This window comes from Marmota marmota, unplaced genomic scaffold (genome assembly GCF_001458135.2).
Source record: "Marmota marmota marmota unplaced genomic scaffold, marMar, whole genome shotgun sequence".
NCBI lineage: Eukaryota > Metazoa > Chordata > Mammalia > Rodentia > Sciuridae > Marmota > Marmota marmota.
The window spans coordinates 9,365,742-9,373,499 of record NW_026000020.1 but is presented as its reverse complement, the minus strand read 5'-3'; positions in this window follow the sequence as shown (position 1 = coordinate 9,373,499).

Here is a 7,758-nt window from a genome sequence, read left to right as displayed (position 1 = left end):
GTTGTGGATCTGCCCTCTCAGGGTTGGGCTCTAGTTAGCTCTCCATCTCCCAGTCCCCTGGCACCAGAAGTCATCCACAGAACAGCTCCTGAAACACACGTGTGCGTCATTACTTACAGTGACAAAAATGCTCAGCCTTCAATATCCACAACAGCGAATCAGATAAATGGTTGGGGGGGGGGGGCTGTCACATGGCCACATGCAGACCCAGGCACCCTCTAGCAACCTCGTTTTTGAGGAGTATTTAGTGAAGTGGAAAGATGCTTATAGCATATTAAGTAATAAAACTATTTATATATTCATATTATCTCTACTTTTAAAACCTTGTTTATTTAGGCAATAAAACAGGAAAACAGCAATTGATAATCTGCATGGGAACCGAATACAAAGTTTTCATTTCTCTATGGAAATTTTGCTTGGAATGTACCTAATTTGGGAAAATAAGTATGTGTTTATCATCATCAAAAATAGTAAAGGTATCAGCAAATTAAACTCATTGGATTAAATAGTGATTGGTTCCTCCGTTCACGGGGCGGCTGGCAGACCCTTTCGCAGCCTGTCTCCCCATTGCTAGTGGAGGCTGAGACACAGGGGTCCAGAGGGTCTGCACAGGTGGGTCTGGTTTTGTTTTGGCGGCACTGGGGGTTGAACCCAGAGGTCTGTACCACTGAGCCACATCCCCAGCCCTTTTTATTTTGTTTTGAGATAGGTTCTCGCTAAGTTGCCCAGAATGGCCTTGAATTGCGGTCCTGCTGCTCAGCCTCCAGGTAGCACCGGCAGTATTTGCTCTACTTGACCTAAAGCATCACTGTCTCTCAAGTGGCTGCCATGGTGACCTGTCAGATGTAGGTGTGGGAATCGACTTGGAAGCCCAGAGTCGGCACAAAAACCACCTAAAGGTGAAGACATTTGAGATTTGACAGCGACAGAAAGGGTTCTCCTGGAGCTTCTCTTCACGACTCCAAGCAGCAACGTCTGGGGAACAAGCTGCCCTAAAATCCTTGTCAGGAGTAGCTGTTCCCAGAAGGGAGAAGAGAAGTGAAGCCCACCCCAGACCCTTCCCTGTGACGGCTTTGTAGCCCTGAAGGCCATGGTGAGATCATGTCTGCACAAACGTTGCCCGTAACTTTGTCTCTCATCTGTTCTCCTAAAAACCCATCCGGTTTTCCTACGGAAACCTATTTGTCTTCCCACAGAAGGCTTTTCTGCCCCTATTAATGTGTCTTTTGTCAGTTTAATTCACAGGTCCCAGCTACTAAGTCTAAGAGGGTAGAGGAGAGGGGGTTTCCCCCTGCCCAGGGTGGGGAGGAGGAAGCCCTGCCCCAGCGCCCCCTCCACAGAGGGAAAGCTCTGTCTGTCTGTCTGTCTGTCTGGGGGGTAACATGCGCACTGCACAGGTGCTGTACTTAACTACGTGAACCGGACAAAATACAAGTGGTGTACAGACCTATAATTTACCTCATGGATACACAGTAGAGTGGACAATGCCCACTTGATGAGAATTCAAAGAAAAAGATTAAACAATATTACAGGAGAGAAACTGTTGTATCAGAGGTCACGAGCAGGACAGGTAAGCAAGCAGACACCTGGTATGGCTGCGTTTGACATTTCCAGCATTGGGAGAAGGAAGGGGAAGGGTCCCTTAGGACGATCATCAGCCCTGAGAGGCCATCAATCATGGAACAGGAACCCAGGTGTGCGTGAGGAGCAGAGGAGTATCAAACAGAGCAGGCAAAGCAAGAGGGCAACTCAGAACAGGGCGATGCCTGAGCCACATGTTCTCTTGGGGGTGCCCACGCTCAAGCTGGGCCCTAGTACAAAGCCCCGAGCCTTTCAGAGCCCTCTCTACAGTCACCTTTGGGAGACAAAGAGGCAGCCTGGCTGGGCAGCTCCCAGCAGGGACTGTGCTGGAAACTCTGAGCTCTGCCTGGGGCTTTAGCCTGCACACCTGAGCTTCCCGAGGCTACCTCTGTCCCCTCTGCCTCAGCACGTTGTGCATTCCCCTGAGGGCCCCCCGGGCTGCACCTCCAGCTTCTTGGAAGGTAGGATGGTTACTTGGGCCTTGTTGTGTGCAATCCTCACACCTCTGTCCAATACCCAGAATGTTAAAAAACTGGTTCCAGGAGGATGCTTTCCTAACCCCTCAGCCAGAAAATGCTCTGGGTCTCCTGGGCCGGCTCAGCCATCCACCCACTCCTCCTGCCCGCCTGCCTGCCCCTGGTGCTGTTCTGGATTTTTCTCTCTGGCTCTTCACACTCTTCCGGGGAGACTTTACTCCCATGTATCCACCTCCAACAGTGCACTGCAGAGCCACAGACCCCTCTCGGGCCCAGAGTCCCAGCTGCTCATGGGAATCTCAAGCAGGATCCAGACCTCACGGCCTGTGCAAGGGCCCTGAGCGCCTCCCTAGCTCTGCGCGGGGCCGGCCCCTCTGGGCCCTCACATCTGCGCGCTGCCATGGGTCCCAGCACACTGTCCAGTGCAGGCCCACTGCCCTCCCTGGCACAGCCTCTAATCCAGGGAACTGCAGGACTGCCCACCTTCAGAGTCCATGTCCTCAGCCACCCCAATCCCCACTGCCAGGAATCGCTCCCACCCCGGAAAATCCTTACGACTGGATCCCCTCCACCCCAATGCCACCCCACGGCCTCTCCCTGGTACTTCAGGGACCATCTGGGACCTCCCACCTCCCTCCAGGACCACCCCCTTCCCCCACCCTAAGCCCCAGCAGTCCACCGGCCCTTCCCTAAATGTCCCAGTATGTGTCCTCACGCCATCCTGTCCACTCACCCAGTCCTCTCCATCCCTCAAGGTCCCCCTAACACCACTTCTCCAGACAACCTTTCTGGACCAATCCAACAAGAACCGGCTGCTACAATAATTCCATTAGCTCCAGCTCCAGCACAGCCTGACCATCAGAAGCAACAAGCTCAGGATACGCCTAGCAGTCAGATACATCCTACCAAAAAAAAAAGCACTGTCTTGAGCTAGGCCTGGTGGTGCACACCTGTAATCCCAGCCGCTTGTGGATCAGGAGGATCGTGAGTTCAAAACCATCCTCAGCAACTAAGCAAGGCCCTGTCTCTAAATAAAGTATAAAAAGGGCTGGGGATGTGGCCAGTGGACAAGCGCCCCTGGGTCCAATCCCCTGTTCAAAAAAAAAAAAAAAAAAGAAAGCATTGTCTTTAAAAAGTAAGGAAAAGTGTTGCTCCATAGCACAATGCGACTTATGTAAGTTTAAAATAGATACAGATATAAATAAACACCATATATTTTTCTAAAATATGCCCAGCTCCAAGGATAAGCCAGTCAGAAACATATCAGAATGTACACTCAGGAGAGTAGGGGTGCAGACATGAGGACATTTGTGGGACTAGGGATTTTTTCAGAGAAAAAAAAAGACCTCTTTTTTTTAAACATACATTTTTTAGTTGTAGTTGGACACAATACCTTTATTTTATTTACTTAATTATTTTTATGTGGTATTGAGGATCGAACCCAGCTCCTCACACGGGCTAGACAAGCGCTGTACCGCTGAGCCACAATCACAGCCTGGGAAGACCTCTTATATTCAGTAATCAATAACAAAGACCAAAGTCTGATTTAACTCACAGGCCAAGGGCTATCGTCCCCCAAGTCCCAGCGTTAAAGGCTGGGTCCACCGTCCATGTGCTACTGGGAGGTGGTGTGGCCTTTAAGAGGGAGGGAGGCCTGGTGGGAGGATTAGGTCACAGGTGCACTCAAAGGGATAATGGTACCTCACCTTGCTCTCCTCTCATTTCCCCACCATGAGCTGGGCAGCTTTGCTCAACACAGGCTCCTGCTATGATGTGCTGCCTCACACAGACCCTAAACTAAAGGGCCAACTTGTGACAGAGACCTCCAAACTGCAAGCCAAAATAAACCTTTCTTCTTTATAAGTTGGTTGACTAAGGTATTTGGTTACAGTGACAGAAAACTAACACACCAAGGATATGAACAGTACACATAAAGACAAACAGCTTCAAACAAATGTGAGACTCACTAGAAAGAAATGCCCATTCAAACTACAGTGTGATGACATTTTTTTTTTTTTATCAGTCACACTGGCAAGAAAAGAAGGTTGGTGATACAGTGAGTGGGTGGCACTGTGGGGAATCAGCACTCTCACTAGTATAGTCACGTGCATCTCTGGAAAGCAGACTGGCAACGTCCGCCATGATCTAGATCACACATGACCTGCGTTTGTGTATGAACCACATTTATGAGTTCTCCTGCTGGAACAGACACAGAAGTGAGAGAGGTGAGGTACACACAGGCTTAATGCATTTTGTCTATCATAGCAAACAATAAAAACAGGGAAAACAACTATAAATAAACCCACAGTGACTTGTTCCATAAACATGGTACATCCCTTCAAGGAGATATTCAACCCTTCCTGATAAAAGATGAACTCCATCTACGACTTGAAGATGAATTGTTCAGGATGATTTAGTTACTTGAGTATTAAATTCTGCTATTTATGTCCCAGTACACAGCTCTTGAACATCTCCTTCCTCCAGAATCATGGGCTAAATGAACATTTATTCTTTATAAATTACCAGCCTCAGGTATTTTGTTATAGCAACAGAAAACAGATGAAGACACCAACTGCCTCCAGACCACTTCTCCCCACCTTAACTAAACTGCAATGGAGTCCCTGATCCAGGTGTCCCAGAGTGGACTCGGGGAGAGAAAGTGGTGGGAACAGGGCTGACCTCTAAGGCAAGCATGCGATGACAGCTGAGTTGCAACAGCAACCGGAAACTCAGCCCTGGGCGCCGGGCTGGACCTCACACTGGGGCAGAACAAAACAGAATCTAGGAGCTGACCTGGTGTGCACTTGATAGTGTTCCCTGTGTACCCATGTCCTCACTCCAGCCTGTGACTGCAGTCGTAAGAATAAGCCACACGGCCACAACTGCTTTATGAAGGGACCAACTGCCTTCATCAACTCTGTACCTCTCCAACAGCTGGGCCAGCAGAAGGAGCTCCACCTCGCTAGACTCTCTCTGTGGAGACTCCCGCAGCGTGAGCCTGAGGTTGGCTCTCGGACGTTAAAACTGCACAGTGGCTAAGAGCACTGGACAAAAACCACACCACCTGATGGTGAGTTCTGATTCTTCACTTACCTGCCTGCAAACCTTGGGCAACCTTCTTAGCATCTCTAGGTCCTTTTTCTCATCTGTGAAATGGGAGAGCAGAAGCATACACCTGCTGGGAGGATTGTTTGCTTTTTCTGCACATAAGGTGCTTAAAGGAGGACCTGGGTACAGCACGTGCTCAACAGGTATCCATTACTACATGCTCTCCTGCTAGAAGTGTTTTATAGAAGGGCGATAAATTCTCCTAATTAGATCACATAATTAGCTTTAAGACAAAAGACTAGATCACTGGAATTGTCCCAGAAGACAAGCTCCAATTCTCAGGGCCTTTTTAAAAAAAAAATATATTTTTTAGTTATAGACGGACGCAATACCTTTATTTTACTTATTTATTTTTATGTAGTGCTGAGGATCGAACTCAGGGCCTCACACGTACTAGGCGACCGCTCTACCGCTGAGCCCCAGCCCCAGCCCCCCCAGGGTCTTTACTGGTTCCAAACCTTGGATCTGCATCCTGGTTCTCTCTGTGTAAACAGACTCTGCTGCCAGGAGGCATGCTGTCCACCTTGGTGACCACCTGCCCTGCTTGGTGTGAACCGCCAGGCCTCACTCTGAGCTCTGGGGGGAGCTTGTAACTCTCCCACATCTTGCTGGGATGCTTTGTGCACGGGCTGAGCTCTCTCAGATCCTGGGGCCTCCAGAGCCCACCTGCCTTTGCCTTCCTCCTCCAGACATGCAGCCTGCTCAAGCCTCCCTGTTCCCTGGGCTGCAGTCTTCTTCCCCCGGAGTCACATGGCTGAGTCCTGTCCTCATTCAGGTCTCTGGTCAATTTCACCTCCTCTGCTTGGCCGGTGTTGACGACCCTCTCTTGATCACTGCAGCCCATAACCTCCAAACCCTCACATTGTTTCTCCTGCATAGCACTCACCTAACATGGCGTAAAAATTATTGGTTGTTTTTGGGTTTTTTTTTTTTTGTCCATTTGTCCCCAACAGAAAATAAGGATCCAGGGGTATGGGGGAGGTGGGTATCTTGTTCACTAATGTTCCTTTAAAGCCTGGACTAGTACCTGGAACTTACAGACCAGCAATAAACATCTGTTGAATGAATGAAGAAATGAGTGGCCAAGGACACTGCAGAACATGTCCTCAAGATCTCCACCTCAGGCTGCAGCCTCCCAACAGGACACACTCGAGGACATTCTGTCCTGTGCCTCCAGATCCTAAGGGCTTGAGGACAGTCCCACTTCCCCCCCCCCCCTCATCTAGAAAGTCGGCTTGCTGCCCTTTCCTGCTCTGGACCAACGTCTCTCATTTGTTTCACTGTTCTTGCTGTTTGTTTGCTCGTCTTTTGTTCTTTGCAGCACTTACCACTCTCTGAAACAATGTGATTCATCTGCCTCTCCCTCCTTTCTCTCTAGCACCCCTGTCAGTGAAAGCAGAGCCTCGCAGCCTTCAGTGCAGCCTAGTGACTGCAGCCTGCATGGGTAGGTGTGTCTTGAGTAAATGAATGAAGGAGTGACTGCACACTCTCCAGCAAGAGGAAATGCCACGTGCAGGGAGGGAGAATGAGTCACAGCACTACAGCTGTCCACACCTGACCTCAGCATGTTTCTCAAGTAGTCTCTTCACAGACATCCAATTAATTGCTAATTACATTCAATCAGCTGTGGGCCTGGGGAGAGGCAAGGCTAATGATATTCAGGGGCTGGTGGGGCCTGGTGTCCTTCAGGACTTCACTCCTGACCTACACAGCAGGCCTGGGACACCGGGGTCAGGTGTGCGTATGGACCAAGCAGCAAAATGCATCTTGTGGCCTGGAAAAGTCCAGCAAAGAACTCACGTCCCTGCTTCCATCATCCTCCCACTGAAAGGCCAGGCTAGAGTCAATTCCAGGGCCAGAAAGGAATCCTGGAGAGGATGCGCCCTTATCAGCTGGGCTGACACAGTGTACCGGGTCTCCCATGCCTTCTGGCCAGACATACCAAACAGACCAGGGTGGGAAGAGGGGCCAGCATCCCCAGGGCGGGGGTTGGGGGAAGACCCCAGCTGGCCTCACCCCAGTGTGCAGACCGGCAGCTCCCACCGCGCCGCACCTAGCCAGGACGCAGGCACAGGGACCACTGGGGAGATTGGGAGCAACGCCCTGTGGGTCGCTGGGCTGGGACCCTGAGCTCTCCAGGCTCCCTGCTCGCCAGCGGGGCACAGAGCTCCCCACCTCAGGCCCAGACGGACTCTCCCAGGGGAGCACGGCCAAGCCTCCCGGTGTCCCAGTACCGCCGTCCCGCGAGGCTGGATTCTCACGGTGCCCTGCGTGCCCCTGAGCCTCCTGCAGCCTTTCCAGCTCCAGGCCCCTGACCAGACGCGCCCCGGCAGGTGCTCCCGGATCGCCGGCCAGCCCTCCCCGCGTCCCTTACCCCAGTCCCGCCGGCTCCTGCTCCCGCCTCCCGCCGGCCGGGCGCACCATGGCTCTGCGCCCAGGCGCGGGCGGGCCCGGGAGGGCTGCGGGCTGCTGCGCGGCGGGGCCGGTGCGCTCGGGCGCTCGAGGAGGGACGCGCTTCCGGGAGGCCGGGCCGATCCGGGCGGCGCCAGGCGAAGCCGTCGGACTGGTCTGGGCGGCCGCGCAGGCTGGGAAG